This window comes from Otolemur garnettii, unplaced genomic scaffold (assembly GCF_000181295.1).
Source record: "Otolemur garnettii isolate 467f Iridium unplaced genomic scaffold, OtoGar3 scaffold00019, whole genome shotgun sequence".
NCBI lineage: Eukaryota > Metazoa > Chordata > Mammalia > Primates > Galagidae > Otolemur > Otolemur garnettii.
Genome location: NW_003852414.1, coordinates 11,112,855 through 11,123,608, shown reverse-complemented (window position 1 = coordinate 11,123,608; position 10,754 = coordinate 11,112,855).

Sequence of the window (10,754 nt, the reverse complement as noted above, 5' to 3'; positions counted from 1 at the left end):
AACTCCAATCTAACTTGGTTGATAAACTTAACCTACGAGTATGCATTTGTAACGAATAGCTGAGTCTAAGCCAATCACAGCAGCTGAGCTTCAGCCAATCACAGGTGGCCAACTGTTCACACACTGTTCAAATAAAGCAAAAGCTGAGGAGCAACCAATGGGATTGTTTGTGTACCTCTGTTCCCTTTTTCTGGCAGTAAATGTTATTTGACCACATGTAATAGCAGAGTCTTTCTGAGCCTGTTCTGGTTCTATGGGCTGCCCATTCATGAATAGTTGTTTGCTCCATTAAACTTGGTTAAATTTAATTTGTCTAATTTTCTTTTCTTTGTTTTTTTTTTGAGACAGAGTCTTACTGTGTAGTCCTCAGTAGAGTGCTATGTCATCACAGCTCACAGCAACCTCAAACTCTTGGGCTCAAGTGATTCTCTTGCCTCTTGCCTCAGCCTCCCAAGTAGCTGGGACTACAGGGCCCCACAGTACCTGGTGACTGTAGCTTGCTTGGAGGACTGTTGTCCTTATTATCTTCCTGCTCATCAGGTTGCCTGTTTACTTTCTAGTTAGGTACCTGGAATTTCTCTTGAAAGGACTCAAGACTTTTCCTTTATTCCCCAGCTGGCCCTTAAGTGGGGACCACCTTCTATCTCAGTACCAATTCCGTGTCTTCTCTGGCTTTCCTCTCTATAGGTCTCTGCTTTTATCCAAATGTTGGCCTCATCCTTCCCATCATACAAGACATACATACCCAGTAACTAGGAGGGAGCTTCCCACAGGGCAACCTGGAATGAAATTCATTTCCTTGGTTCTATGGTAGTGGTCCACAAACTTTAGCAGGCCTTAGAATCATCTGAACTGCTAGTTAAACATCAAACTGCAGGACCCCACCTCCAGAGTTTCTGAAGCAGTAGGTCTGGGGCCCCAGAATTTTCATTTCTAACAAGTTTCCAGGTGATGCTGATGAGTCTTGTCCTGGGACCACACTTCAAGAACTATTTCTGCATATTGATCTCAGAAAATAACTTTCTCTTCTGTGGCTACTTTGCCATGTACTGTTTCCTCTAGGGGAGGAAAGATGGTTTCTTTTACCTTTATGGTGTAGGGATCACGGTGAAACCTGCCCCTTTCCCTTGGTTGTTTAGCTGCAAAATCAGCTCACAATTATGGTAGATTAATAAGAGAGGGGTTTATTTCCAAAAACCATGCACCTAAGGGAAACCACAAGAACGATTACCCAAAGTCTCAGTGATGGTTGGAGACCTATATAAATGCCTTTTGGAAGTGTTGGGGGTGGGGATGTGGAAAGTATAGGCGCAGCAAGTGGTTGTTGGAGGGGGGAGTGTAGCGGGTGGAAATGGATTGATTTGTAGATTAACCTGAGAGACAGGTATCAGTGCTTCAAATGACCTTGGAGGCAGGTCTATTAGCATGTAATAAGAAAGTAAGCAGCCCCTTTTGATTCTCAGTGAGGTTACCCAGGTTTTATGTAGATAGAGGAAAATCTTCTTTCAGTGCTTCCTGATCATGAATGGCCTTTAATTCAAAATATTCTTTATAGCAAGGAGTCATATATGGGGGCAAAATTTCCTTAACTCTTTCATTCCTGTCTTCTGGAACTTCCCTAGAAGATTCACACATTAAGAGCTGAGTTGGGGGCAGCGCCTGTGGCTCAAGGAGTAGAGCACTGGCCCCATAAACCAGGGGTGGCAGATTCAAGCCTGGCCATCGTCAAAACTGCAAAAAAAAAAAAAAACAAAAAAAACTGAGTTGGTAACCGTGGAGAGTGAGAGAGCAGATTGGTAATCTAGTAATAAGATGCTTGAAAAGACATACAAGAACATAAATTAGTGTGAGAATGAATAAGCAGGGAAGAACAGATCTGAGCACATTTCCCCACAGCCCATTAAACCAATCTTCCGTTCCTTGGAATAGGTCAGTCCAAGAGAATGGTTTTACTTCATTAATTTGATGGAGAATATTTATCTTGTCCTTTAAGAGATGTAGCTCAGTCTCTATTTGCCCTGACTGACTTATGTAAAAACAACATTGTCTCCCAATAACAGCACAAGCTCCTCCATGTTGAGCTGTCAAAGCATCCAGGATGTGGCAATTTTGAATTACAAGAGATGCTAGGTTATTAACCTCTGCTTGAAGTGTTTTCAGTGCCTACATGGTGATGTTGAATTCTTGTTCTATTACCATGGAGAGATTTATGATTGCTCTTTCGATTTTTTAAGTTCCAAATGTTGGAAAAGGATCCTGGGCATTGGAAAGAACTTTGAATTATTATATACAAGGACTTTGAATTATTATATTCAAAAGAACTTTGAATTATTATATACAAATGTATTATATACATTTCTTTCCTCCCTCCCTCCCTCCCTTCCTTCCTTCCTTCCTTCCTTCCTCTCTCTTTGTTGCCCTCAGCAGAGTGCCCTGGCATCATAGCTCATAGCAACTTCCAACTCTTGGGATCAAGTGATTCTCTTGCCTCAGCCTCTCAAGTAGCTGGGACAGGATCTCTCTCTTGCTTAGGCTCATCTTGTGAGCTCAGGGAATCCACCCACCTTGGCCACCCAAACACTGGGATTATAGGCGTGAGCCACCGCACCCAACTGGGAATTTCTTATAATGTCACATTTTGCATGTTTATAAGGTACCACCTTATGAACAAAAGAGCCCAAGTTTATAATTTGACTGGCATTTAAAGTGGAGTACTTGGTAACAAAGGGTGTCAGATAACAAAGTCTATAGCGTCCTGATCCTTTGGGTGGGAACCATTTGTATAACTTATTATCACAGAATATAAAAAGACCAGTATTATTTATAGACAGAGTCAGGTTAGAACCTGTGACCTTCCAGCCTGGAGTTTGCTGTCTTCTCCTCACTGGCACTTTCACATATCTGGTTGTCATGTGTCCTTGTCATTGTAGGAACAGAACAGGTTGAGGACTATTTGATATAAAAGTTCTTTTGTCGGGTTTTGGCAGTTATACGGCCTGATGTTGTTGCCTTATCAAGTCAGTCTAAACTTTGGTCTATCCAAATGTTAGTGTCTGACAGTTTAACAAGGGGAGAAAGTGAAGCATCCCCAGTTGCACAGGCCTGGCCTGCAGGCTGTTCAGAACATATGGTGATTTGACATGTATTGTCAATATGGAGGTTGGTGTAAGTACTATTTATGATCTTTGTGAGAAGTGCAAGAATGCCATTTGTGGAATCAAACTGTAGGGTTTTATCTCAGTATTGTTCCAGGATATCACCTAGAAAAGATCCAGCATTATTCTGATTTTCAATGCAGAGGGGAAAATTCTTCTTTCTTCCTGAGCAAAAGACAGTTCTTGAGTTTTCACAGTTTTTCTATATTCAGTTGTCTCACCATCCGGTGAAGCTGTATGTTGCTTCTTCTCTGGCTGTGGATTCCACATCTTACTATACGTCCATTTTCCAGACTGGTTCCACCAGGCAATCATATTAGCAGAGATAAACATGAATTCAGGTTACTTTGCATGATCTAGATCAGTAGTTCTCTACCTGTGGGTCGTGACCCACCAGAACTCTATTATGGGCTCGCAGCTTTAGGAAGGTTGAGAACCACTGATCTAGATGTTGGCATAACCAGCAATCAGACTGATTAGTTAGTGTGGCCAGAGTTTGAAAGACTGGTGCAAAGAGGTGCTGGGTCTGGCTTGACCTGCTAGAAAAACTATAAGGGTGAGTAAGAGTAAGGCATAGTTTGAAAGAAGAGCCATAGTAGAAGGTAAACAGGAGAATGGGATAGAGTGAAGCAATCTTCACTCAGCTTTTAATGTGCTGTTTCTGAAAGTGGGGGCAGGTGCTTAAAGGAAGAAGTATCTGGCTCGGCGCCTGTGGCTCAGGTGGCTAGGGTACCAGCCACATACATCTAAGGTGGCAGATTTGAATCTAGCCTGGACCTGCCAAACAACAATGATGGCTGTAACCAAAAAATAGCTGGGCGTTGTGGCAGGCGCCTGTGGTCCCAGCTACTTGGGAGGCTGAGACAGGGGACTCGCTTAAGCCCAGGAGTTGGAGGTTGCTGTGAGCTGTGATGCTATGGCACTCTACCCAGGGCGACAGCTTGAGGGTCTGTCTCAAAAAAAAAAAAAAAAAAGAGAAGAAAGGAAGAAGTATCTAAATGGACTATTTGGTTTTAAAAGACAAAGGAATTTATAGATAAAAGAATGGGGTTTCTTGATCGGTGATCTTGGGAAAAGCTATCTTTTTCATGAAGTCATCTGTTTCAGGGGCCTGGGAACTGGCCCTGGAGATCTTTACTTTCAGGTTGCCTGTAGGGGTTGTTCTCTAATTGTCAGTATAGTTTGGTGTGGTTCATAGGAATCCCGGAGGATGTCTTTTTCATTTCATGACAGTATAAGTGGTTGGTTAACAGTACTTTATAAAGACATCTTCAGCAAGGTGACAGCACATGTCTTCTTTTAAGAACCTTGACGTAAATGTGAGCTTTCGGTCAAACAGGATGACAGTGCCTGTCAGCTGGTGGAGGCTATGTTCTAGTCACCTGTTGATGACATGCTTAAGGAATATTAGTTGGCATATCTATGTAGTTAGTCACTGTATAGGATTGTTCATTCAAATCTCTGTGGTGTTCAGTCGGTACAAAAATAGGTTTGAATGTGCCAGGTAGGCATGGGATGACAGAACACTGTTTAAAAAGGGGTTAAACTATGTCTTCCAGTTGGAGTATTCCAGATTATATAAGGGCCAAAAGTAATGCTTCTGGCTATTTAAGTCTACTATCTTGATAGACTTTTTCTTTTCCTTTTTTTTTTTAGTTAAATGATAGCTGTATACATTAATGCAATCATGGGGTACAGTGTGGTGTTTTCATATACAGTTTGAAATATTTTCGTCAAACTGATTAACATAGCCTTCATGTCATTTTCTTAGTTATTGTGTTAAGATGTTCATATTCTACTTTTAGAAAGATTCACTTGTACCCTTGTAAGATAAACCATAGAGGTGGTTCCTCCAATCACCTGATAGACTTTTTCAAAATCATTTTTTTTGTTTTTTTTTTTTTATGAGACAGAGTCTCAAGCTGTTGCCCTAGGTAGAGTGCTGCAGCATCATCGTAGTTCACAGCAACCTCCAACTCTTGGGCTCAAGTTTTTTGTATTTTTAGTAGAGACAGGGTCTCACTCTTGCTCAAGCTGGTCTTGAACTCCTGAGTTCAAGCAATCCACCTGCCTCGGCCTCCCAAAGTGCTAGGATTAAAGATGTGAGCCAGCATGCCCAGGCTACTTTTAGATTTTTACATTTTCCTTGCCCTGAGGATTGGGGATGACATGGGGTATCAAATTTAAATATTCTAGAATTTTTGTAAGCAAACGGTTTATAATGGGTTCCATGATTTGACTGAATTCATAAAGTAATATTAAAATATAAGATAATCTCAATTACTAATTTGTTTGGGTTTTTTTTTTTGGCAGTTTTTGGCTAGGGCTGGGTTTGAACCCGCCACCTCCGGTATATAGGCCTGGTGACCTACTCCTTCGAGCCACAGGCACCACCCCTCAGTTACTAATTTTTTAAACCACTCTTATAGTATTAGCATATCTAGTTAAACAACATTTAGTCTATTCATTAAATAATGAATTAATTAAATGATATTTAATTACCATTAAACAATGGAAAGAAAAGCTTAAATCTGGAGGTAAATCTGTAAAATCAATTTGTAGTGTCAAAATGGATAGTTTGGGCTGGGTGTGGTGGCTCACGCCTGTAATCCTAGCACTCTAGGAGGCCAAGGCAGGTGGATCAGCTGAGCTCATGAGTTTGAGACCAGCCTGAGCTACAGTGAGAACCTCATCTTTAAAAAAATAGCAGGGCATTCTGGCAGGCGCCTGTAGTCCCAGCTACTTGGAAGGCTGAGAGAAGAGAAACACTTGAGACCAAGAGTTTGAGATTGCTGTGAGCTGTGATGCCATAGCACTCTATCAAGGGCAACAAAGTGAGACACTGTCTCAAAATAAATAAAAATAAAGCTGTAGGACACAGCTTTATTCAAGATTAGTGGATCCAGACTGGGGGATCCAAGGGGCAAGCAGCCATGGGGGTGCTGTAGGGAACAGTGTGAGGACCTTTCCAGTAAGGAGATAGAGTCCTGCAGGGAAAGGAAGATTTGAGGAAAACTTGTCCTGCAAATTGGTCTCTGACATTCTCTGCTGAGGGTTGGGGTAAGAGCTGGTTTATTGTTTTTCTAAGTTCATTCCTAGTTTCTTGGAGGATGAGAAAATATTTTCCTATGATAGAGTCTGGAGGGTGTCCAGGGCCCAGAAGAATAGTTCTACCATACATTATTTCAAAAGAGCTGTAAAGAAGGGGTTTGCGAGGGGTAGAGCGAAGGCAGAGTAAAGTGATGGTGAAAAGCATAATCCAATCTTATTTGTGTTGGAGTACTAATTTGGTGCAATGTTGTTTGAGGATGTTGTTCATTTGTTCTCCTTTCTCTGATGATTGGGGCCTGTAAGGCGCATGTAAGCGTCACTGGACTCCTAGGGCTTGTGAAGTTTGGGAGGTGATCTGGCTAATGAAGGCTGGGCCATTGTCACTCTGAATGGAGCTGGGGAGGCCAAATCTAAGAATAAGGTGGTGGAGGGGAATGGAGACAACTTTATGGGTTTTCTCATCTGTTGTGGGGAAGGCTTTGACCCAGCCTGAGAAGGTATCAACCCAAACTAGAAGAAGTTCAGGAAGCATGCAGTGAAGTCAATCTGTTATTCTTAGCTGGGCCTGATGTGTGGGAAAGGGGGTGTTTTATGGCTCCCTGGGGGTGAGACCGGGTGCAGATGGTACAAGACTGGGTTATCTGTTTTAAAAGGGAAGATAGTCCTGGGTGAGAAAGGAGCAGAGAAAAGAGGGTGTAAAGAGGTTTGAAGTGAACATGAAGGCCATTGTGGAGCAAAGAGAGGATATTTTGTGCCTGTGATGAGGGAAGAATAAATTTTCCCTCTTGAAGGAACCATCCTCCCCCTTGTGGATGCCCAGTAATTGTCCTTGTCTTCAGATGTATATATTGGAGAGAATTTATTGAAGGACAAGTACTGGCCTTCTGGGGTAGGAGTTGTAAGGGCATTGAGCTGCTCATTTGGCTTCTATATCAGCTATTTTGTTGCCTTTAGAAATTGGACCTGTTTTATTTTGGTGGTCTTTATAGTGGATGATGGCTACTTCCTTTGGGAGAGTGGCTGCATTTAGGTTATTAGTGAGTGTGGCATTGATAATAGAGGAGCTTTGGGTGGTAACAAATCCTCTTTCTTGCCATATGGCTGCATGGTGATGGATTATGTGGAAAATATACTTAGAACCTGTGTTTATGTTAATGGAGTGGCCTTGGGCAAGTTGTAAGGTTTTAGTGAGGGTTAAGAGTTCTGCCTGCTGGCTCGGGGCCTGTGGCTCAAGTGGCTAAGGTGCCAGCCACATACACCTAAGGTGGCAGGTTCGAATCCAGCCTGGGCCCACCAAACAACAATGACAACTGCAACCAAAAAATAGCCAGGTGTTGTAGCGGGCGCCTGTAGTCCCAGCTACTTGGGAGGCGGAGGCAGGAGACTCGCTTGAGCCCAGGAGTTGGAGGTTGCTGTGAGCTGTGATGCCATGGCACTCTACCCAGGGGGATAGCTTGAGGCTCTGTCTCAAAAAAAAAAAAAAAAAAAGGAGTTCTGCCCGTTGTGAAGAGGTGGGGAGGGGGCAGAATAATGGATGTGATAATCCAGAAAGAAGACACAGTAGCAAAGCCTGCCTTAACAATGAATGAGCAGTGGGCTAGGAAGAATGGCCATCAACAAACCAGGTGTCTTTGGGGTTAGGTAAGGGAAAGAGGGATATGTTAGGGAAAGGCTGTAGTGTCACCATGATTAAAGGCCAGCAATCATGGGAATAAGTTCTGGAAGTGTGAGGGTCATGTAAGTGGAGGGCAGCTAATGGAGATGAGGGATTATCTGCAGGGCCAGGGAGAAAGTGAAGATCCAGAAAGAGGATCAGGAGCTGGAGTACGCAAGGTACAGAAATTAAAAATGACTAGTGTTGGTATTTTAAAAGGGATGGAATGTTACGAGGTATAAGTAGATATGTGGGGACATAGCAGGTAAGTTTCTGGGCCTCCAGGAAAAGGAAGAACGCAGCCTTCACTGCTTAGAGGCAAGGGGGCCAGCCTAGGGCTGTGCATTCTGTTTTGAGAGGAATGCTATTGGGAGGTGATTATTGTGAGGTTTCTGTGTTAGGACCCCTACTTCACAGCCTTGGTTTTCTGACTCTGAGGGGTAAAATGGACAGCAGGGATCAGGGATATGTAAGGAGAGTGCTTGGGACAGAGAGGATTGTAAGGAGAGGAAGGAATTTGACCAAATCTGGTGCAGGTCTAGGAGGTCAGTTGGGGAACCTTTAGCAGTGGTGTATAGAGAGGCTTAGCCAAGGCCACAAAATTAGGAATCCAGGCTCTAAAATATCTTAGGACCCTCAGGAAGGAGAACCCTCATTTTTTTGTTTGGGGAAGGGGTAAGGAGGTAAGGAGGAGACGGCCTGAATGTGGTTAAGGGGAATGAGTTTTTTTTCACTTCTGTAAAAGGATGCCAAGGTATTGGACAGAAGGAGAGGTTAACTGGGCTTTGGAAGGGGATATTCTATACCCCTTGGTGGGGAGGAAAGAGAGTAAGTGAATGAAGTCTTGCTGGGAGGCAGTGGGAGAGGGGCTGTACAAGAGAAGGTCATCTACGTGCTGAAGAACTGTGCAAGTTTTCAGTAGAGTTAACTGCTGGAGGCCTGAAGTGCCTGACCAATGTAATAAGGACTGAATCTAAATCCTTGTGGGAGAACTATCCAGGTGACTTGTTGGCTGGTGGCGGAATCAGGGTTGGTCAAGGTGAAAGTAAAAAGGGATTGGGAGAGCTTATGGATGGGGATGGTTAAAAAGGCATCTTTGAGATCTAAAACTGTGTAGTGGGAAGTATTGGAAGGAATGGTAGATAGGAGGGTATAGGGATTAGGGACTCCTTGGTGGATAGGCTGAACAAGTAAGTCTGCACTAACTTGTAGGACTGTACCACACTGTAAATCTTGCACTAACTGATATGAACCATCAGGTTTTTTTTTTTTTTTTTTTTTACAGGAAGGATGGGAGTGTTGTTGTAGGGCTAGTAAGTAGGTTTGAGAATACAGCTGACAGGAATTTGAGGATGAGTGATTTAATGTCCCTGAGGGCTGCCATGGGGATTGGGTATTGTTTAAGGGAAGGATATGAATGTTGGGATTAGAGGGCAATGAGAATGGGTGAATGATGGGAAAAGAGGTATCTCACACAATGAGATCTACAGGGAGGTCAGATTGAGCTAATGGAGGGGTTGTAGTTGAGGGGTTAGGGAGGAGCAGGATGGGTAGTGAGAGATGGGAGCTGGTGGGAATCCTCAGGGTTGCTTGTAATCTTGCGAGGATATTTCTGCCTAATAGGGGAATGCTGCATGAAGGAATGATAAGGAATGAATGTGAAAAAGAGTGTCCAGAAAATGAATACCACAAGGGTGGAGTAGTGTGAGGGTACAGCAAATTGTCATTAATACCCACCACTGAGATCTCTGTTTGTTATGAGGGACCCTTATAGCAGGGCAAGATGGAATAGGTGGCTCCAGTATCAATCAGAAAAGAGATTGGCTTACCTTACACTAGTAAAGATACCCAGAGCTCAGTCCTGGTGATCATCCAAGGGGCCTGCTGACTCTCCAAGAACCATCACTCTTCAGTGGCAAAGCATCAGAGATCAGGGAACTCAGCCAGGTTCCTGGAGTGACTGCAAACCAGATCCTCAGAAGGACCTGGGCAGTCTGACTTCCAGTGAGGACCTCCACAGGCTGGACACATCTTAGGGGTGGTTTGGATTTGGGTACTGCTTGGCCCAGTGACCAGGTGTTCCATACTTGAAGCACCATCCTAGGGGATATTTTCTTTTTTTGGACTGTCCAGAGGAGTTGCCAGGGTTTGTCTAATGGCAAAGCCAATAAATAACTGGGGCTCTGAGAGGCGCTGCCACTTAGAGGCCTCATCTTGGTTACTGAAGACCTTGAAGGCCAGGTTGGTGAGATCACACTGGGGGGTCTGAGGGCCCTGGGGGGATTTTTGGAATTTTTTTCAGCTATAAGGTGCAGACTGCATGTTGATAATGAGTCTTCCCCCATTGTTCTCCTGCGATAGGGCGATATAGCAGTGGAGGGCTTTGTTAAGACAGGCTAAAAACTGGGCAGGATTTTAATCTTGTTTCTCGGTTAGGTTATTTCTTTTGGTTTATAATGCATGGCCTTATGAGCTGCTTTTTTTTAGTCCCTCTAAGAGACACTAGACCATGTGGTTAGGGTGACGGACCCCAAGAGCATCAGTTTGGTAATCCCTATTGAGGTCTTCCTGGGGGATGGCCCTAGTGCTCCCCAGCAGGTTTGGTCTGTCCTCCATAGATCTTCAGCATGAACCTGGGCCTGAGTCCAGACCTGCTCCCTCTCCTCCCAAGTTATAGTGGAGGTGAGGATGACATATAAATCATGCCAGGTGAGATCATATGATTGGGTTAGATATCTAAATTCTTGAGAGTATTTTGTGGGATCCATTGAGAATGAACCTAGTTTCTGACTTACATGGGACAGATCTGAAAGAGAAAAGAGAACCTCTCCAAGAGGGTATAGAGGTTGTGGTGGTGGTCCAGAATTGGAAGGTCCAAAGGTATGGCCAGATCT